Below are 23,466 nucleotides of genomic sequence, written 5' to 3'. Positions count from 1 at the left end.
GCAGTGGCCGGATCTCAGCTCACTGCAAGCTCCGCCTCCCGGGTTTAGGCCATTCTCCTGCCTCAGCCTCCCGAGTAGCTGGGACTGCAGGCGCCCGCCTTGTCGCCCGGCTAGTTTTTAGTATTTTTTAGTAGAGACGGGGTTTCACCGTATTAGCCAGGATGGTCTTGATCTTCTGACCTCGTGATCCACCCGTCTCGGCCTCCCAAAGTGCTGGGATTACAGGCTTGAGCCACTGCGCCCGGCCTACTTAATTCTTATAACAATCCTGAAAGGTTTGTTCACATTTTTTACGTAAAACATTTTTTCTCAATGTACATTTACATTTCTCAATGTAAAATTAAATTGTATTCATTGTAAAATATTTAGAAAAAAACAAAAATACATGTGATAGAAATCATCGACATTTTCAGTGTGAAGAGGTAAAAGAACAAGAGTTTAATTTGTTCAGCATCTGTGTTTACTGACACGGTTTAGCTGGGTCTCTATGTAGGTCTCCTTATATTCTATACTAACATTTCTAGAACTGGCTGCCAATCTGAGATTAGCCCCGAAAGGCTGTCGATTTCGGAGACCTCTTAGTCTGCCGGTTTGAACGCCATACTATTCTATTCCAGCTTCGTTGCCCCAGTCACTACTAATAAGGCTGGCATTCTCCCAGCTTACGTCATTTACAGCGCAGCCCATTGAAGCCTTTTGATGACCCTAGGAAATGGGATAGAGATAATTCAGTTATGCATTGCTTAATGATGGGGATACATCCTGAAAAATACATCATTAGGCAATTTTGTCATTGTGTGAGCATCATAAAGTATACTTACACAAACCTAGATGGGACAGTCTTTTACACACCCAGCCTAAATGGGATGGCCTATGCCTCCTAGGCTGCAAACTCATATAGCATGTTACTGTACTGAATACGGTAGGCAGTTGTAACACAATGGAGAGTGTTTATCTAAATATATCTAAACATAGGAAAGGTACAGTAAAAATATGGTATTATAAAAATATGGTATTATAATCTTATGGGACCACCATTGTACATGCAGTATTTGTTGGCCAAAATGTTGTTATATACAACATATGACTGTACTGTATACATTCCCGTTTATTGATGAGATTACTGAGATTCAGAGCAGCATTCCTGGAGTCACTTAAAGACATTTATCTAAGACTAGACTCTATGTCAGCCTTCTTAAATTAGAATTTTTCTACTTTTAAAAGGCATAAAGTTATGTCTTATAGAATAATATAGGTAACATAATAGACCAGAAAGTAGATGTTTTACATACTGTCCCCACCTAGAAAATCAACAACGAATAGGTTCTTGGCAAATATATCTCATTTGCTTTTAGTATCTCAATTTAAATGATAAAGTATTGAAAATATATGGTTAGGAATATATTCTAAAATGTTGCTTCCATAAATTACAGAATTTCACAAAAGACATATAACAGAGGCTTTAAAAAAAAAAGCATGCCCATGGTAAGAATTTGAATTGTATTATCTCCTTCCTTTTAACCTATTTTCAAGCTGCTGTCCTCACACTGGAAGCCTCAAAATGATGAAACAGTTCAGAGTTTTCCTAAACATCATATAAATATGCACCCAAATTTACTGCAGTGCTTGAATGCAAAACGTCTATGAAGTGGGCAAATCCAATAACTAACTCTCAGACTTTCGAATAAACCTTTCAAATCATTGATTGTAGTTCAGCTTCAAGATGCTAGTCAATAGCAGAGACATGCCAATTTGTTGTTGTTATTCAAACCCTTGTGGTAGAAACGTCAATATCCAAACTGCCATCTATATTTAATGGCTCTTTGAAACTCCAAAATATTCATTTTACATATTCTGTTATCACTATTACAAGCTTTTTATCCATTTTCAAAATGTGCATTAATGAAGAGAAAAAATCATCAGATACTATAAAATAACCACAGCACAAAATATACCTGAACAGTATATTTTTATAATCCTCTCTTCATATCTTCACCTTCCTCTAGAAAGAAAAATGCTAGAGAAAAACTATTGGTTGATAATTACACAATCGATCTTATTGGAGTCACTAGATTAAAAAGAATCCTTGGACACTTGCACGTGTTATTATTTGACTTTATTCTTCATTTAAGTACATTAAAACATTGGAATACTTTATTTTTCATCTTTTATTCTTTCTACTGCCTTTTATTTTCAAATATTTTTTCTTTCTTCTATTTTGCTTATTCCAAACTCTTTTTCTCTTTCATGCTCTTCCTCAGTTTTCCCTGTTTCTTACTGAGTTCTGGGAATAATATTTTCTCACAGATGGATTCAGTTTTCTGGAGTTTCTCCGGGCTAGCAGTTGATTTATTTTAGTCTAGATGCTTTCGTATTTCTTGGACTTAAAATCGTTACTCTGTCTTTATTGTAATCTATAGTACCAAGAGACCAATGATGTTTCCGTCTTGCCAATATCAAAATATTTCCTCAATTGTTACAGAGAAACAACTAATACATAAATGTATGGGTTACTGATGAAGTCTAATCTTTAAGTTTTCCCTACCACTTTAAAACTATTTTATGTATGCATGTATATATGTATTAAATAGACTAAGAACAGTTTTAGGTTTACAGAATAATTGAGCGCAAGCATAGATTCCCATGTACATCCTCACCTCACCACACACACAGTTTTTCCTCTTATAAAAATATTGTATTAGTGTGGTATTGGTACAATCGATGAGACAATATTGATACATTTTTATTAACTAAAGTTTACTCTCATTATGGCTTAGTTTTATGGTTGTACATTCTATGGGTTTTGACAAATGTGTAACAGCATGTATCCACCATTACAGTATCATACAGAACAGTTTCAAGGGCCCTCAGATTCTCTGTACTCCACTTCTTCATCTCTCCCTGTCTCTCTCACTGAACCTCTGGCAACCAGGGATCTTCTTACCCTCATAGTTTGACCTGTTCTAGAATATGATATAGTTGGAATCATACATGAAAAGGAATGTAATTTTTCAGATTGGCTTCTTTAACTTAGCAATATGCACTTAAAAGTCTTCTGTATCTTTTCATGGCATGATAGCTTATTTCTTTTTATTACTGAATAAAATCTACTGTATGGATATGCCACAGTTTATCCATTTATCAATGGAAGGACATTTTGATTGCTTCCAGGTATTAGCAATTATGAATAAAGCTACTATAAACATTTGTGTGCAGGTTTTTGTGTGGGACATATGTTTTCAACTCATTTGGATAAGTACAATTTGACGGCTCATGGTAAGAGTATGTTTAGTTTCCTAAGAAACCATCAAACTGTCTTCTAAAGGGGCTGCACCATTTTGCATTCCCATCAGCAATGAGCCTTCCTATTATTCTACAGCCTCCCCGGTATTTGGTGTTGTCAGTGTTGTTGATTTTAGCCATTCTAATAGGTATGTAGGAGTATCTCATTGTCATTTTAATTCTTTACAATTTTAATAGGAGAAAATACTCAGTTGTCTCTCAAATTATGAAACAAGAGCTCCCAGACACTAAAAGTCAATTGAGAGCCTGTCTATGATATCAAGCCCTTGATATCCAGGGACAGCAAATGGGAGGTTTTAAGATAACAGAATATACTTCAAACATGTACATCATGGAAGTGAAGGTGACGTGACTTATTCTTACACCAATGATTACCAGGGTGTACTTTACTGGAGCTGAAAAGAGATTTCAGTGCTTCCTGGGTACATCTTCAACCTCAGAGCCATCCCCAGGCCTGGAACACATATGAACTCCACCGCCCTTACTCCCAAATATTAACAGCTCTGTTTTTAAAAATGTAGCTGCCCCCCTAGCTTTATCAAAATATAATTGACAAGTAGAAATTGTGTATATTAACAGTGAATGTAAAATATAGATTTTACATATACACATTATGGAATGATTTAATCAAACTAACATATCCATCATCACCTCACATACTTTTTTTTGTTTGTGAGAACATTCAAGCTCTACTCTCCTAGCAATTTTCAAGTTGACAGTGCATTTATTAACTATAGTCATCATGCTGTTCAATAGATTTCCAGAATAAGACAGCTTTTCCATCTTGCTTTTCCCTCTGCTAAGTAATCAGCATCAATTTATTTATTATGGTTTTGTACTAGTATTTAATGTTACCTGAAATGAAATAAAAGTGTACCTCTAATGCACTAACATTTTTGTTTTAATTTTGAAAAAATTTAGGAGTTTGAGAAGAAATCGAAAATTTATTTGAGAATAGAACCTTTGTTATCTTCACTTTTGAGATTTTTTTTTTCAGTAAATGTAGGCAGACACTGAAATATCAAAAATGAATAAATCATAGGAGAGAAGATGAAGCAAATCAATTTATAAAAGCAAATCATTAAATTTACATTATAGTGGATATGGCCGGAATATTACAATTATTGCAGAGACTAATTTTCATGTAAAGTCATTCTGTAATTTCTAAGTTAATATTGTTTTCATTACTTGATGAAACAATTTTCTAGAGGGTCCCTATCTTGCAAGAAACCATGGAAATTTTAAATTGTGATTGGTTTTAAAAATTCAAAATTGAAGAATATGTTTCAGTGAAAATAAAGTACCCCAAAGCTAGTAAAATTTTAACTTAATAAATAAACGAGGAAAAGTGTTTAATTTAGAGTACGTTCATCCAACTCTGCAGGCATGCCCACAAACAGGCAAAGGATAGGAAAATATATAATGAAAATTTCATTATATTGAAATATATATATTTTCATTATATATTTTCCTATATTTTCTGTTATATTAAAATATAACATCGACGGGTCCCAACCAAACAGAAAATTCAGTAAGTTGTTGTGCTTCTAAACAAATAAACACATTTTAAAAACATTTAAAATTACCATAACCTTAGGAAGTGAGCCTTTCTAAAAGTTTTTATGCATTATTCCACATCCTCATTGATACAGAACCAAATAAAGTTATGTGAAGCTGTTAACAGAGCAAATCAGGCCAGAGGCTGGTGGAGGCCAAAGACTCATTCTGAGCAGTAGGACAGTTTTAACTCTTAGGGCAATGGAGGTAAAAATAGATGACCTCAGCATCCTAAGAATTAATTGAATCAAACCAGTCCATTCCCACTTTCACCCTTTCTCCCTTAAGAGACATTCTAATTGTGCCTTAAAATAGTTTCTGTCTGCAGTCATCTTTCTGTCCTTTTACTGCCATTTGCTTCATAAATCAATGCTAACCCTTCCCTGTTATACATGCTAAGTAGAGAATCCCCAGCTCATAAAATGTAACTGATTGCAGAGAAGCTTCTTGCAAATGGAGTTTATGTAATGAATCTTCATTCATTTAACTAGTATTTTCTTAATATCTAGTATGTGCCAGGGACTATTCTGCAGGTACACAGGTGAACATAACAGTCTCTGCTTTCATGTATAAATTGTAGTATGTTTATTTATTTACTAATTTTATTTTTTAGACACAAGATCTTGCAGTGTTGTCTAGGCTATATTAGAATTCCTGGGCTCAAGTCATCCTTTCACCTCAGCTTCCCAAGTATCTGGGATCACAAGGGTTCACCACTCTGCCCAGCTTATAAATTGCAGTATAGATAGTGCAGAGGACATCACAGAAGAGACATGCAGGAGGAAGGAAATGCTGGAAGAAGGGAGAAGAACTCACACACAAGACACACTACTGGCCTAGAACTGTCCAAGTGAAGCTGTTCTGTGGGCTAAGGAGTATGGCATGTGATTCTGTGTGGTCTGTACTGGGGGGAAATTTTTGAGTTAACAGCTATTTAAAATGCCTTTGGGCTGGTGTATGCATCACTTTTAGCGGCGTGGTAGCCAATCCTGCAACCGGCACAAGAAAGACACAGGCCACCTGTCCGAGGTAGGTACCAGAGTAACATGAGAGCATGGGTCAAAGGCAGCAAGGGATTGATTAAGGTGTTCACACAGAGAGAGAAGTGGAGAGATTGATACCTGCCCCTCTGCTCCAGGAGAGAGCCATAGATCTGTTTTTTGGGCAAAGGATTGTGATACAATTTCCTGGTTTAGTTTTGTGGGGCTGCCATTGTGGATATAGGCTTCAGGTGTAGTATTTATTTACCTCTGAATTTGAACGATCCACAAGTAAGTGGTTGACCTACTTTAACTTCAAGGTCATTCCGTTCTCCCCCAGCCGTAACTGAACTTCCTAGAGCTTTGCTGCCAATGTGGAACAGGCGATTATGAGGTCTTTCAGACAGCAGGTGAAGGAGGTCGAGTGGATTATATTGTCTCAGAGGTGAGAGATAAGGACAGAGGGTGTGCTTAAAATAGGCCACTAAATTGCTGCCTGCTGTTGTGACAAGCTTTTGAGAAAGCACTGTTGGTGATTGCAAGTTAAAAGATCTGTAGGCTGTGGGAAGTCTCTGGGAGGAATTTAAGGCAGTGTGTAAAATTGTGGGATTCCTAATTCTAGTTCAAAACCAAACTGTCAAGAGAAAGAGGAGAAACATTCTACTTATGGTAACAGTTTGAGGGACTGTTGTAATTTATCATCCAACAAGACGCAATGCAGCTCAGCCTGTCAAGTCAGTAACACCTAACTCTAGTTAGTGTAGGAGCAATTTATAGCTAAGCGTTATTGAACAAATCTGGACTCTGCTGCTCACACAATGATCCTTCTAGATTCTTGCTTTTGTGAAGGTAACTATAGAAATAAAGGAGATACTAGGCCCTTGGGACATACTGGAGCTCAGGGAACAAGACTGACAAGCAGAGCTCAGAAATACAACGTCAGAAGGAACGTTAGGAGCTGGAAATGAGAGAAGTCACCTCCTCTTTCTGACGTCAGACACGGGAAAGCCTCAGTGCTGGGTTAGGGAGAGGCAGAGGAAGACAGCCTGCAATTGACAAATGTTATTTTAAAAGTTTTACATAGATAACTTTATTTATATTTTCCTTTGTGTTTTCTTTCATTTCCTGTACTTGTAAGAAGTCTTTGCCCATCCAAAGATCAGTTAAATATATATTTTTCCAACCCCTTCTTGTTTTTAAAAATATTTATCTCTTTATGTTAGATTATAAAAAGTGAGGTTTAAATTTGATCATTATCTCTGCAACGGTCAATTTCCCCCCAACGCTAACTTTGAATTATCTGGCCCCATTGGTTTGTGATGGTCCTTCTTACATCACCTTGCTATCTGAGTTAGGCTGTGTTTCAGAACATCTATCCTGTTTCACTCCTATGCTCTGTCTTGCATCAGTTTTACATTATTGCATTTATGGTAGTCTTATGTTTTATGATTTGTGTGCAATTTAGCAACATAACATTTCTATTTGAGTCTTTTTGAAGTTATTATACTTATTTTTCCAAATAAACTTTAAAATGATTTTCATAAAGTGCACAAAATACCAACACAATTGAATTAAACTATATCAATTTGAGAAGTACTGACTTTTCAATATTTAATCCTTCTGGGAAAAGAAAAGAAAAGTACACATCAGTATATTTCATCTCCTTTCAGATTTTCTAATTAATTCCTATAGTTTTTTTTTCTTTTATGTATTGCAAAGTTTGCTAGCCAATTCTAGGTATTTCATGGTTTTTTTTTTTTTTTTTTTTTTGCTTCTGTAAATAAAAATATTTTTTTATTTTGTTTCATCTTGTAATTATGGTTTAGCGTAGGAGAAATTTGACATTATTGCAGTGTATATTACAACTTACTAGTAAGTTCTAAAAGTTTTTAAGTTGATTTTTTGAATTTTAAAGATATCTAATTGTATATTATATAAATAGTAATAATTTATCACCATATAATTAGTGATAAGTTTTGTATATTCTGGAATATTTGGTGAATTTTCACTCTTAGTTTTCTGTGTTTCTGCGATTGTAACTTATCACCAGAAACAGACTCTATCATAAAATTTATAATTAGATTTATAGATTATATTGGGTGAAAAATTAAAATTCTAGTTGTATTTAACTTGTCTCACTTTTTCTTAAACTAAAATTTTTCTTCATGTATTGTGGTGTCACCGGTAGTTAGGATTTCTGTCTAAGAACCAAAAAACACAATAGTTGTGCTTTTTAGTGAATTAAGGTAAGTTTTTATCTCTTATAATCACTAACATTTAATCCAACTGAACTTTTGTGAAGAGTTTTGGAAAGGATTATCAACCCCAGTGGTTAAGCTTGTAAAATGAAATCTGGGAAGTATTTTTAAAATGAATCTTAGCTCTATATATTTAAGACAGGGAGCTGAATGCTTTCTAAAGTGGATTCATTCCACAGACAGGTTTAGAGTTGGCTTTCATAAATGCTAATGAACAGGTCAGCCAGCCAACAGCAAGTTTGTAGTAAGTGGCTATTCTGGGTTTAGCACCCTCATATATTCTGAGGAGATTATAGATCATTATTGGTCTTGTGTTCAGTCAGTCTCTATAAGGACTCCTTCCCCCCTTTGTAGGCTAGTTTCCTTTTTCCACCCTTTAAACATCCATCTGCTGTCTATCATCAGTCCTCATGTTGTCCCTCGACATTGTCCTCTCTCAAGACTCCAACAAAGATCACTAAGCATATAGATGACTTCCAAAAGGTTCGGTTTTTGTCCTGACAGATTTCTAGCCTGAGCTCAGCAGCTGACTGTCAAACCTACCAAATATATTCATTTGAAGGTCCTACAGGGATGTCACATTCAATATATTCCAAATCGACCCATCATTCCTCCTGACTCCTAGGCTTTTTGCCTTAAATTTACTTAACTGCCCATGCTTGAAAAGCATGTGTCATTCCTAATTTCTTCCTATCCCTTACTTCTCATATTCAGTCTATAAGAAATACCCATTGATCCTTGCTGATTCAATGTACTAAACACCATTTTATTATTTCCACTCTATCACCATTGTGTTTATCTTACTAAGACTCACACTTATGTCACCTGAAGGACCACCATAAAACATACAGCATTCTCTCTGCCTGCAGGCCCCCCACTCCACAGCAATTTTTCTACATTCCCCTAATTTCATTTTTGGTGTTAATATGATCATGTCACTCTTCCATTTAGATTGCCTAATGAGGCCTGTTGACTCTTTAGGTGGAACATAAGGCCGAGACATTGTCTTTCATTCTCCCTTTATATCCATGCTGTTTGAAGGCAGATAACGTGGAAACTTTCTGTTATCCAGAGGTCTCATGCTTGCTCATATTTCTTTGCCTTTGTATATTTGGGTATCTCTCCCAAAAATACTTTTTTCCCCACCTTTTTAACCTAGTGATTTTTTAAATTTTAATGTAGTTTACATCTGTTCTAAGATTGTTCCCTAACTTGTGATGGCTTAAAATGTATCTACCAATTCTTCAATATTTCCTTCAATAAATGAAGCTAATTCCCCTCTTTCGAGTGAGGGCTGGACTTAGAGGCTTGCTTCTAACATACATAATAATATGGCAGAAATGAGGGCATCTCCCTTCTGAGAGTAGATTTTAAAAGACTGCAGCTTCTTTCTTCATTGCATTCCCTTTCTCTCAGATAAACTTTTTTTATTTTTTACTTTTCCATAGGTTATTGGGGAACAGGTGGTGTTTGGTTACATGAGTAAGTTCTTTAGTGGTGATTTGTGAGATTTTGGTGCACCGATCACCTGAGCAGTATACACTGCGCCCTATTTGTAGTCTTTTATCCCTTACCCCCTCACCCCTCCCACCATTACCCACAAGTTCCCAAGGTCCATTGTATCATTGTTACGCCTTTGCATCCTCATAGCTTAACTCCCACGTATCAGTAAGAACATACGATATGTGATTTTCCATTACTAAATTACTTCACTTAGAATAATAGTTCCAAATCTCATTCAGGTTGCTGTGAATGCCATTAATTCATTCCTTTTTAATGACTGAGTAGTATTCCATCATATATATATATATATATTTCTTTATCCACTTGTTGATTGATAAGCATTTGGGTTGGCTCCCAATTTTGCAATTGCTAGTTATGCTGCTATAAACATGTGTGTGCAAGTATCTTTTTTATAAAATGACTTCTTTTTTTCTGGATAGACACCCAGTAGTAGGATTGCTGGATCAAATGGTAGTTCTACTTTTAGTTCTTTAAGGCATCTCCACACTGTTTTCCATAGTGTTTGTACTAGTTTACATTCCAACTAGCAGTGTAGAAGTGTTCCTTGATCACCACATCCATGCCAATATCTATGTTTTATGAGTTTTTTGATTGTGGCCATTCTTAGGAGTAAGGTGGTATCGCATTATGGTTTTGATTTGCATTTCCCTGGATCATTAGTGATGCTGAGCATTTTTTCATATGTTTCTTGGCCATTTGCATATCTTCTTTTGATAATTGTCTATTCATGTTCTTAGCCCACTTTTTTTATTATACTTTAAGTTCTAGGGTACATGTGCACAATGTGCAGGTTTGCTACATATGTATACATATGCCATGTTGGTGTGCTACACCCATTAACTCATCATTTGCATTAGGTATTTCTCCTAATGTTATCTCTCCCTCCTCCCCCCACCCCACGACAGGTCCCGGTGTGTGGGAGAATAGTTCCCTAACTATTCTCAGTGTGGCTGGGCCATTCTACATTACCATCACTAATGTGTTAAACATGTGAGAATGTTTATCTGCATCCTCGTCAACCTATGCCATTTTCTTTTGTTTTTTGTGTAGCCATTCTAGTAGCTTTAATTTACATTTCCCTGATGACTAATAAGTTGAGCATCTTTTCATGTGTTTATTAACCATTCATATATATTCTTTGGTGAAATGTCTATTCAAATATTTTATCCATTTTTATAATTGGACAATTTTCTTATTACTGACGTATAGACTCCTTGGTATGTTTTGGACCTAAGTCCTGCATAAGATATGTGTTTTACAAGTACTTTTTCCTAGACTCTTTTTTGTCTTTTTATTTTCTAACTGGTACCTTTTGAAGAGAAAATCTTTTTATGCTTGATGAAAGCCAATTGATCAATTTTATGTCTTAAATATCACACTTTTGGTATTATATACAAGAAATATTTGCCTAACTCAGGGTTGCAGAGAAATTCTTCTATGTTGTCTTCTGAAATAATGAGAACTTCCTATCATTTTAGTTTTTACATTTAAGTTTATATTCCATGTTGAGGTAATTTTTGTTTTTGGTGTGGGATAATGGTCCAAGTTCATACTCTTGCACATGATATTCAATTGTCCAACAACCATTTGTTTTAAAAAGCTATCCATTCCTCAGTAAATTGAATTAGCACTTTTGTCAAAAATCAAATCATCATAAATATAAAGGTTTATTTATGAACTCTCACTTTTTGCTTCTTTTATATATATATATATATATCTGTGTACATATATATTTATGTATATTATGTATTTATGCCAGAGCAACACACTTAGTAATTGTAGTTGAAAGTAAGTTTTGAAGTTGGAAGGGAAAGTTTTCCAACTTGGTTCTTTTTAAAAACAGTTTTGACAATTCTTAGTCTTATGCGATTCCATATAAATTTGTGGATTATCTTGTAAATTTTTTGCAAAAAATTCAGCTGGAATTTTCATAGTGAATTCCATTGAGTCTGTAGACCAAGTTGGAGAGAATTATAATCTTAACCATGTTGAATCTTCTGATTCACAAACATGAACCATCTCTCCATTTATGTGTATCTTTTAAAATTGTCTACACAGATGTTTTGAACTTTTCAGTGTCCAGATATTATACCTCTTAGGTTAAATTTATTGCTAAATATTTTATTCCTTTTGAGGCTGTTGTGAATAAAATATTTCTCTTAATTTCATGTTTAGATTTGTCCTTGCCAATATAGAGAAATAATGTTTATTTCTGAATGTTAATCTTGTATCCTGAAACATTGCTGAACTAATTTATTACTTCCGGTAGGGTTTTGTGACTTGTTAAGCTTTGCTGTACACAAGATCATGTTTTCTGACAATCACAAAAGTTTTACTTCTTCTTTTCCAATTTTGATACCTTTTATTTCTATTTCTTTTTTTTCTTTTTTCTTGCCTTTTACACTCTGGCTAAATTGTTCTATGTAATAAAGTGAGAGTAGGCATACTTGCCCTTTTCTAAATCTTTAGGGAAAAGCCTTCAGTCTTTCATCATTAAGTATGGTGATACACATGAAGGTTTTTTTTTTGTACGCTCTTCATCAGTTGAGGAATGCCCTTTATATTCAGACTGTGTTAAGAGTTTTCATCACGAAGAGATGTTAGATTTTTTCAATAGATGCTTTTATGCATCTATTGAGAGGATCATTTGGCTTTTGTTCTTTTTTATTAATATGATATATAACATTAATTGATTTTCAAATATTAAACCAGCTCTGCACTCATGAGATAAATCTCAACTGTGTATAATTTGTTTTTGTATTGTTGGACTCAGTTTGCTCATATTTTGTTGTGGATTTTTGCGTTTATATTAATGACAAGTATTTGTCTGTGACTTTATTTTCTCGTTACATATTTGCATAGCTTTACTATTAGGGTGATACTGGCCTCAAAAAAGGAGCTAGAATATGTTTTGTCTTTCTATATTTTTGGAAGAGCTGTGGAATATTGGTATTACTTCTTTTTTAAATGTTTTGTAGAATTCATCGGGGAAGCTGCTGGGCCTAGGCTTTTCTTTGTGGAAAGATTTTTAATCATTAGTGCAATTTCTTTACTTGTTTTCTTAATAGTTCTATTAAAATTTTTATTTATTCTTAAGTCAGTTTTGCTAATTTGTGTTTATGAATCAATTTAATCAATGTTGTCAAATTTGTTAGCATACATTGAACTATAGTATTCTAATTCATATAATTTCTGAAGGGTCAGTGATGATGTCCTCTCTTTTATTCCTAATTTTGGTGAAATTTATCTGCTCTTTTTTCCTTCTTGGTTAATCTATATAATTGGTTAATTTTGTTAATCTTTCAAAGAACCAGGTGTAGTTTCATTGATTGTCTCTAATTTTTTTGTTTTCTTTCTTTGCTTAACTGATTTCCCTTCTATTCTTTATAATTTTCTCCTTCTCTTTGCCTTGGGTTGAGTTTGCCCTCCTTTCTCAAATTCTTAAGGTGCAAATTAGGTTACTAATTTGAAACATTTGTTTTTCTTAATATAGGAATATAAAGCTCTTAGATTTATCTCTATAAATTACACTAACTGCATCTTTTAAATTTTGATATATGTATTGGTCTCTTCTCACATTACTGTAAATAACTACCTGACACTGCATAATTTATAAAGAAAAAAGATTTAATTGGCTCACAGTTCCATAGGCTGTACAGGAAACATGGCTGGGGAGGCCTCAGAAAACTTACAATCATGGAAGAAGGCAAAGGAGTAAAGGGGGAGTTGCTACATACTTTTAAACAACCAGATCTCATGAGAATTCATTTATTATTTCATTATAACAGCAAGGGGGAAGTCCCAATGATCCAAACACCTCCCACCAGGCCCCTCCTCCAACATTGGGGATTACAATTCTGACATGAGATTTGGGCAGGGACACATATCCAAACCTATCAATATGTTTTCACTTTTATACAGTTAAAAGTACTTTCTAGTTTCTCTTATATTGTCTTTGACCCATGGGTTCAAAATTTATTGCTTAACTTCAAAATACCTGTGGAGTTTCCAAATGTCCTTCTGTTGTTTAAACCCAATTACATTTTGTGATCAGAGAACATACTTTGTATAATTTTAATCTCTTAAAATTTATTCAGATTTTTTTAATGTTCTAAAATACGCTCCATCCTGGAGAACATTCCATGTGTGCTTGAAAAGAATGTGTAGTATTCTATTCTTTTAAGGTTGCGTGGTCTATAGTTAAGTGTGATGTCATGTTGATTTATAGTATTGCAGAAGTCTGTTATATCCTAGGTGATATTCCATTTAGTTGATGTGTCTATTATTAAGAGTGAAGTAGAGATGTCTCCAACTGTTACTGTTGAATTGAGAACTTCTCCCTTCAATTCTGTCAGTTTTTGCTACATGCATTTTGGGGTCCTGTTGTTTGGTGCATATATGTTTATAACTGTTATATTTTCCTGCTAAATTTAATTCTTTTTTTCATCGTAAAATATTTCTCTTTGTAATTGATAACATTTTAAAATATTAAAGGACATTTTGTTTGATGTTTGTATAGTCACTTCAGATCTCTTTGGGTAACTATTTGCATAATATATCTTTTTCCATCCTTTTACTTTTCACTTCAAACATTCTGTGCCTTGGAATCTAAAGTGTATCTTTTTATAGACAGATATAGTTAAAAGCTATCTTTTTATTGAGTCTTATAGCCTCTTCCTTTTAATTGGAGTGTTTTATACTTTGAAATTTAATAAAATTATTGCTATGGTAAGATTTATATTGCTGTTTAATTTGTATCCTATATGTTTTATGTCCTTTTCGTTTCTTTTTCCCTCTATTGCTCCCTTTGTGTTACATATATACTCTCTAGTTTACCATTTAAAATCCTTTCTTTTTTTAGCTATACTTTTTGAGTTATTAGTAGCTTCTCTGTAGATTACAATATGCATCTTAATTTAAGAAAATCTACTTCAGATTACTGTTCAGTAAATCCAATAGTACATAGAAACTTTGCTATATACTCCTTTGCTATGTATCTTGGCTGTATACATAGACATACCTTTCTTTTATACCCCAACTTTTGTGCTAGTATTGTCACACAACTTATGTCTTTCACATTATAAGCTTATTGGTTTATTTTTGTAATTACTGTTTCATGCAGTTGTCCTTTAATCAACTAGAAGAAGAAAATAATTTTAAAATGCCATACTTCTTTTTTGTATTTACCCATGTGATTACATTTAAGTTTGTTTTTCTTCTTTTAATAGGCATAAGTCTCCATTTAAGTTTCTTCTTTTCAGTCTGAAATATTCCTTTTAGTATTTCTTGTAGAGCAAGTCTACTGACGAGAAATTCACTGTCTTTTCACTCTGAAAATGTGTCTTTATTGCCCTTTCAGTTTTGAAAGATAGTATTGTTGAATATAGAATTCCTGATTGACAATGTTTTTCATTCAGCTCTTTAAAAATGTCAATCTTCTGCCTTCTGGCCTCTGTACTTCCTAATGAGAAGCCTACTAATCTTTCTGAGGCTTATTGGTATGTAGTAAGTTATTTTTCTCTTGCTGATTTCAAAACATTGTCCTTATCCTTGATTTTCAACAGTTTGCTTGTAATTTATCTAGGTGAAACTCTTTGAGGTTCTCCTACTTGGAGTTTGTTGAACCATTTGGATGTATAGACTAATGATTTTCATGAAAATTTATAAATGTTTTGGCAATTATTTATTCAAATACTTTTTTTGTCCCTTCTGTCTCTTCTTCTTCTTAGACTTCCATCTGCTTATTTTGATATGCTTACTGGTGTCTCACAAGTCTCTAATGCCCTGTTCTGCCTTTTTTTTTTTTTTTTTTTTTTTTGAGACTGTATAAACACTATCAACCTATTCTCAAGTTTGCTGATTGTTTCTTCTCCCATCTCAAATGTAGACCACCTCGTGAACTTTTTGTTTTAGTTATTTTCAAATCTTGAATTTCTATTTGGTTCTTTTAAAAAATTATTTCTATTTTTAAATTTATGTTATTTGTTAGGACATAGTTGTTATAATGTTCTTTAATGCTTTCTGCATGGTTTATTATTTTATTTGCTTGAACGTATTTATAAAAGTGATTTAAAGTTTTTGTTTATGAAGTCCAATATCTGGGCCCCCTCAGAGGTATTTTCTATTGAATCCTCTTGCTGTCTGAGAATGACCCATACTTTTCTGTGTCTTTGCATGTGTTCTAGCATTTTAGCTGAAAATAAAAATATTAGATAGTATACTGTAAGAACTATGGAGTCAGATTTCTCCTCCCTTGTGTTTTAGTTGTTCTTAGATTATCTATTTCTTGCAACAATGTGTGGCAACTGAATTCTTTATTTATTCCTTTTTAAAAAAATCATTGTTTAAACCTGGATTCTAGGGTTCCTCCCTGGATCTTCATTGCTTAATGGTTCACTAATTTCCAGTCAGGATATTTCCTTACATACTTTGACTAAGTCTTCAATATTTTGCCAAGGAAATTTGTGTGTAAAAGGACACTTCCTCATTTCTGACATTTTACAAGTCAGTCTTCACTTTTACTTCCTGTTTGCACAGGGTCTTGAGATCAGCTATAAGTAAATAACTAGGAAGCACTCATTTCCCAGTTCTTTGTGGGCATGCAAAGAACCCTATTCATATGTACAGCATTCCAGATATCCATAAACATGTCAGAGATGTTTAACGTACATATGGTCAACTTTTACCTAGATTTTCCTATTAAACTTTTGATCGGTTTTTAGTTTGTCCTGACTGAAATCAGACTTAGGCAGCTGTGTTGTTAAAAATTCCAGTAAGCTGTCATTGTTTTTTATTAATGCCTTGGGCTAGGACCTTTTCTGTAGTACTGAGCTCTGAGTCAGATTAAGTGGTGACCAATTCCCTGAGATCAGGGATTCTCTAGGGAGCTACAACCTGGTCAAAATATTGACTGTGCTCTGGAAATGGAACTTTTAACAAAATTCCATAATAGATTAGTCTCCTTTGTTAGATATGAAGTGCTACTGCTCCATGGATGTAGGCAAAAGGGATGGGAACAGCCCCAAATTAGCTACAGGCACCTACTGTTCTTAACAGGTTTAGTAGTTTTCTTGAATAAATACTTCATTTGTACTGTGCCTTTGACTGATTGGAGTTTTGAAATGATTGGTGTTGATAGTTTTGTTGTTATTTTTATTACTTTTGTTGGGATAGTAGATTCACTGAGGTTGTTACTTCACTGTCCCAGAAGTCTCACTGCTATTTCTTTTTAATATTAACAATCAAAGAGTTTTGTTGTCCCTTCTTTCAGGAGAAAGTTAAACAAAAGATACATGTCTTAACTCATGGAGAAAATCAACAAAAACCTCTTTCTCAATGAAATTATACACTTTACATAATCTAGTGGTATTTTTCAGCATCTTAAATGTAATATCTGTTAGTAAGTCTAGCATAATTTGTGATAACACTAGGTAGAGTTACATTAATAAACAGAATTTGATTTTTAAAAATGTACAAACCACTTGCAATTAAAATTATCTCAATATAATCGCAAGTGTTTTGTACATTTTTAAAATTATGTCCTTTAAAGTGTTAGCGCCAATGATATAAAGTTAGTACTTTACATTAGTAGTTTTCTCAAGGGAATGTCATGACAAACAGAGCAATAGGGTATTCATGACCAAAAAAATCACACTATATTTAATATATATTTGTGAACCAAGAGATACCTATTTTGTTTTTTTCATTGAAGTATACAAATTTGCCTGTTAGAAAAAGTAAACAATATATTTTGGCCAGAAAATTATAACTATTTTAGCTGTTTTGCTTTTATTTGAAGACAAACACTGCATTTCTTATTCTACAGTTGCTTGCATAACTTTTCCATCATGGAGGAATTTTTGTACAGACCTTCATTTAAGAATTCAAACTTGATAGTTAATGATCATCAGCAGAAAAACTCTTGCATGAAAGTAAGTAGGAAAGTGTGCTATTCCTTCCTCTTTCACTCTCAAATATTCCCAGTTCTGTGGAAGCTCTTTTAGAAGGTCAGTCCCTTCCACATTAGTGAAAAGAAATTTCTCTCCACACAAAGTGCCAAAAATGTGAATGGCTTACGGAATACATGAGACACTTAATAATTTCTAATTTTAGCACATTATTTTGTGCTGAGTCTCAAAAAAGTAAAATAAAGCAATTAAGATCACAGGCTGTGGTGTACATCAGAGGCAGAGTCAGACACCATTCTACCATATGATTTTGTGAGAGTTACTTACTGACAATGAGATCTTGCTCAAGTCACTGTATGACTCTATGATTCACTTCATCTATTACACGGGGAAAATAATACCTCACAAAGTAGTTCTGGATCAATTAAGTAAAGTACATTCAAGATTAAGCAAACTCATCTCATATGTAACCTTCTGAATAACAGGCACCATAGTAGCCTTGCCCTTGGAAGGAGTTTATATGCTTTGAAGGAAATTAACAATTCTGTCCTCTGAACTTTTTATATTGGCTTTCAGTAGAAGGGTTAACAGAAAGAAATATCAGCTAACAGGAAGTTAATACATTGTAGCCTGATACAACTTAGCTTAAGGATAAATGGGCTTTGTCCTCTCATTTTTTCCTGAAGACATTTTTTTGTTTTTTGCTTTTTTATCAAATAGCAAATAATTATTTTAAGTATTGGCTGGTAGTTACGAATAAAGGTTGAAATCTACATTATGTCCCCATGAAGAGTGTATACTCTTTGAAGATGGATGTTTCTTTTGTATTCTCCAAAGTATTGGTATCTATCAAGCATTGAATAATATTTTTTGAAATTTAATCCAATTACATGTTTTGAAAAATAGTACAGGTTGAATATTCCTTATCTGAAATACTTGGCATCAGAAGTATTTCAGATTTTGGAGTTTCTGGATTTGGAAATATTTGCATATAGATAATGAGATATTTTGGGGATGTGACCCAAGTCTAAACATGAATTTCATTTATGTTTCATATATTCCATATACATGTAACCAGTAAGTAACGTTATATACAATTTTTAATAATTCTGTGTGTGAAACAAAGTTTGTGCTAATTACTTATGTGTGAAAATTTTTTCCCTGTGTTATGTTGGCACTCAGAATGTTTTGGATTTTGAGATTTTCAGAATAGGGGTGCTCAACCTGTAATTAAAAGTGAAATGCAGCTGAGGAATAGCCAAATGGGACCCAGTATTGCTAGAACTTCACACACCAAGATTTTCTTGTGAAAAATACAAACTTTGATTCAATTTTGTAAAATCGCCCTGGTTGCTGATTTGTTTTGGCAATGAGAATAAAACAATTCATTAATTTTGTTGTGTCAGATATATATGTGAGACTATGTTGCATATGATCATAATAGAAGAGGTTGGTGCAAAAGATTTTTAAAAGAAAATCATATTAAACATGATCATAAAAAGAGTTACAAAGATTACTCTGTGCAGGAAAGAAAAGTGGATATAAGTGAGTGCACCCAAAACTTATTTTTTACTTTTAAAATATTTGTCTCTGTCTCATAATGAGTCTTACAATTTTTAGTCTAAATTCACTGGGTAGCAATTATAAATAAGTCAGGTTCCATGGCATTAAGTTCAATGTAACCTTTACCCTGCGTATCTACAGTGTGTTCATTTTTAAAATGGCATACCAAAGGCATAGTATTTACAACAATAATAATAATACAAATGATTAGTGAATTTCCTTTTCAGGAGCAAATTTAAAAATAGTTCTGAAAAAAATCATACTTTGAGGACATAATGACCTTTATTCAGTAGCAGGACATTGAATGACCATTCTATTTATTATACAAAGAAAGCCACTGGACAAAGGAGGGTGTGTAAATAAAGATCATCCTTTGGAGAGGCAGGAAATTGTACTGGCAGTAATTATGGTGACTTCTACTCTGTATATCTGGATTTTTTTTTTTTTTTTTTAAAAAGCACTTTACCTCTCTCCATGGAGTAGATTTTTGAAAAGTCATGTAAAGCTTGATGAATGTCAAGTGTTAAGAACTGACATTTTTCTATTCTGCACTTTTAGTATAGATATTTCAGCATTCAGCAAAATACAACATCCAAGAAACAAGAAAGAAACTGGCAATTTTTCCACAAATGCTACAGAGAGATGCATGTAGGAGTAAGCTCAGTAAAATCAGTCACACAGGAAAGAAATGGCATTTAGGTTATTTAACTCTTTCTAGAAGAAATTTACAATGTATATAGGTAGAAATGTCACATGTGTACATATGTATGTGTATATCAATGTGTGTGTGCTTGTGCATGTATATACACACAAATATCCATATGTGTTCTATTTCATTTGTGCAAATGAAATCCATTCAACTTGCAAATTAAACAGGGCCAGTCTGGTAAGCAATATGGAAAAGTAGTGACAACACTCCACCTTCCTCAATGGGGCAAACCTGAAAGAGATATCTTTGTTCTATACTGGATTAGGAAATAAATGCCAGCTAATATGCTTTAGCCCCTGCTAATTTCCTGGTTCCTCACTGCTGTCTGACGACTATATCTGCTGTTGTGTTGGCCTCTGAGTCCCACAAGCTTTCCACCTTCGCTAGTCTGCCTGTTTTCAAGGCAGCCTTTTGCCCTGTCCTCTTATTCATATACAACTTTACTCCCTTGCCCACTTGGTTTTCATCTCTGTTGTTCCCATGCATCTGAGTTCCAGCAATTTAATGGTATTGGAGGTCCAATTTTGTGTCTCTATGTCATGATTACATATGTCAGCAAACAATATTTTTTGAACAATCTAGGTCTTACCCACTGAGGTGTAAAAGCTATGAGATTAAAATATTCTGTGTACATTAAAACATTTTCATTTATTCAATATAGGAAACTGAAATTATAAAATACTGAACCATACTAGTGATAATGTATTAACATTTTATGATATACCAAGTATGCTTACGTACTTTATATGCTCTATCTCCTTTCATCTTTACAGAACCACATCAATTAGATATTGTCATAGTTTTCATATAATGTGCAGGAAACCAAGGACTACACAGAGCAAAAACTATTAAGTAACAGGGAAGGGATTTCAACTGAGATTGCTCTACTGCCCCAAAGACGTTCTCCATAAAACTTATGGATCTAAAAATCAACTAAAGAGATATCTCAGTGGAGGACAAACCTTGTCAGTAAGTGTAGGGCAAAAGGTAAAAACTTCCAATTATTGACCAAAAGTAGGTTTTGTGAACATGGCTAGTAAAATCACACTTTATTCTTAATTATACTGCTTGATTCTTTTTTAATTAATTAATTAATTAATTTTTACCTTTTTAGAGACAAGGTCACACTGTGTTGCACTGGCTGATCTCAAACTCCTAGGCTCAAGGAATCATTCTGCCTTGGCCTCCCAAATTGCTAGGATTACAGGCATGAGCCACCATGCCTGGCCTGCTTGATCCTGTCTAAAAATCAGTGAGATCAGCAGTTCATTAAGTCAATATACACTGAAGGAAGAAAAATCTTCCTTGACTCTTCCCTCTCCTGCATCATTTACATTCTGTTGAGTACATCCTCCCTTGTCCACTTAATAAACTCCAATTCACTCTTCAAGGAAGTTCCTTTGATCTCCTTTCTCTTTATGCCTGACTCTCAAGTATACACACTTGAGCAGAGCTAGGTTCACTCTGCACTGTGCTCCATATTTCTATCATTTATTGTACTTAACTCCTACCCCACTCTACTATTTGGTGAACTTGAGAGCAAGTATTTTGCTTTTTATGTTGATATCCTCAGTGCCTAGCATACAGTAGTAACCATGAATGAATGAATGAATGCCTTAAAAGAGGTGCAGCCAGTTAATTGTCAAGTTCAATGAAATAAAAGCCACGCAGGTGGAATGGAGCTTGTGAATTTTCCCTAAATTGCAAACTTCAAAGCCTCATTTCCCCTTCTTTACCTCCAATTTCAGAGGAAGTCCCAAATAAAATTTGTAGCATGAATATCGTATAATCAATAGAACAGTTTTATTGAGATAATTCACATACCATACAATTCAGTTATTTAAAATGTATAAATTATTTTTCATTTATTTATAGTTGTGCAACAAGTAACACAATCCAATTTTAGAACACTTTAATCACCCTAGAAGAAGCTGAGCAGTCACTTTGCATTTCCTCTATCTCCTCTTCAGCTCTGGATCATCATTAAGATGCCTCTCTCTATGTAGATATGTGACTTTTGGACATAGCATATAAACTGAATCATAATTTGTGGTCTTTAATGACTGGCTTCTTTCACTCAACATATTTTCAAAGTTCATCCATGTTATAGTACATATTAGTAATTTATTTATTTTATTGGCCAAATAATATTCCACTGTAAGTATATGCTACCACTTATTCATTCATTCATGAATATCCAAGTTGTTTTTATTATGAATGATCCTGGTGTGAATATTCATGTACAAATTTTTGTGTGAAAGTATGTTTTCATTTCTCTTGAGTATACATCTAGGAGTGGAATAGATGGGTCAAGTGGTAACTCTGTTGAACTCATTGGGAAATCACTAAACTGTTCCACAGAATCTATGCCATACTACATTCTCATCAACAATGTCTAAAGGTTCCACATTTTCCATATCTTTGCTAAAACTTGCTTTTATTTGACTTTTTAAAATTTTGCCCACTGTAGTAGGTGTGAATTGGTACCTATTTCAGTTTAGATTTGCATTTCTTTTTCAGATAATGATTTTGACTATCTTTTCATGTGTTTCTTGGCCGTTTTTGTATCTTTTTTTGGAGAAGTATCTGTTCAGATCATTTTCCCATTTTTAATTATTATTCTGATAATATCTTTTTATATCTTCTGGGTACAAGTCACTTATCAGATATATAATTTGTAAATATTTCCCTTCATTCCATTTTGTCTTTTCACTTTCTTGATATATTCTTTAAATCACAAAATATCTTAATTTTGATGAAGTCCAATTTACCTATTTTTTTTATTTTGGCACTTGTGCTTTGATGTTATTTCTAAGAAGCCTTTTCCTAACTCAAGATTATGAGGATTTACTTCTAAGGGTAAGATTTTCTTTTAAACTGTGATTCAATTTGAGTCAATTTTGTTTATTGTCTTGAGTAGGAGTTCAACTTTATTTTTTCACATGTGGATATTCAATTATTTTGGCACCATTTGTTGAAGAGAACTGAATTTTAGCTAAATTGTCCCAGCATCCTAGCACCAATACAATTTTAATAAAGACAGAATATACTTATTAAATCCAGCAAGATTATTATTGACTTGAGCAGTGACATCAAGTTTCCAGTTTTAGCCTCCTTTTTTCATTACTACTACTATTACTCCAGAACCTTCAACGTCACGATGTGAATTGCTTATTGTCAATAAGTATTTTGGGAATGAAACTGTAACTAAAGAACCAAAAACTTTATTGGCCTTTAAATTTTTTGTCTTTGCTATTGAATTCTGAATTCAAGCAGCCTGTCATTTAGTAGCTTGTTAGGTAGTCTGATGCATAAGCACTTAAGTGTTTGATCCCATAATATCATCTCTGTAATTTAGTTCCATTATGTCCGCATCAACTGAATGCAGAACAAGTGTGATGAATGACGTCTCAGATATTCTGCTTTAACAGATGGGACTCATTTCCTCACAACCACTTAATCCACACTGACTCGACACAGTTCACATGTTGTTGTTCATGTGCCACAAATGAAACACATCTATTTGCAAAGAGATTTGTCAATAACTGAAAAAATATCTTGAACTGTAGTCTAATGTATTAAATTGTTTGTTCCAGGATCTTTATATATTATAGATAAGATTATATATATTATCTATAATATATATTATAGATAAGATTATATAT

This window comes from Piliocolobus tephrosceles, chromosome 18 (assembly GCF_002776525.5).
Source record: "Piliocolobus tephrosceles isolate RC106 chromosome 18, ASM277652v3, whole genome shotgun sequence".
Taxonomy (NCBI): Eukaryota; Metazoa; Chordata; class Mammalia; order Primates; family Cercopithecidae; genus Piliocolobus; species Piliocolobus tephrosceles.
This window is presented reverse-complemented; position numbering follows the sequence as displayed.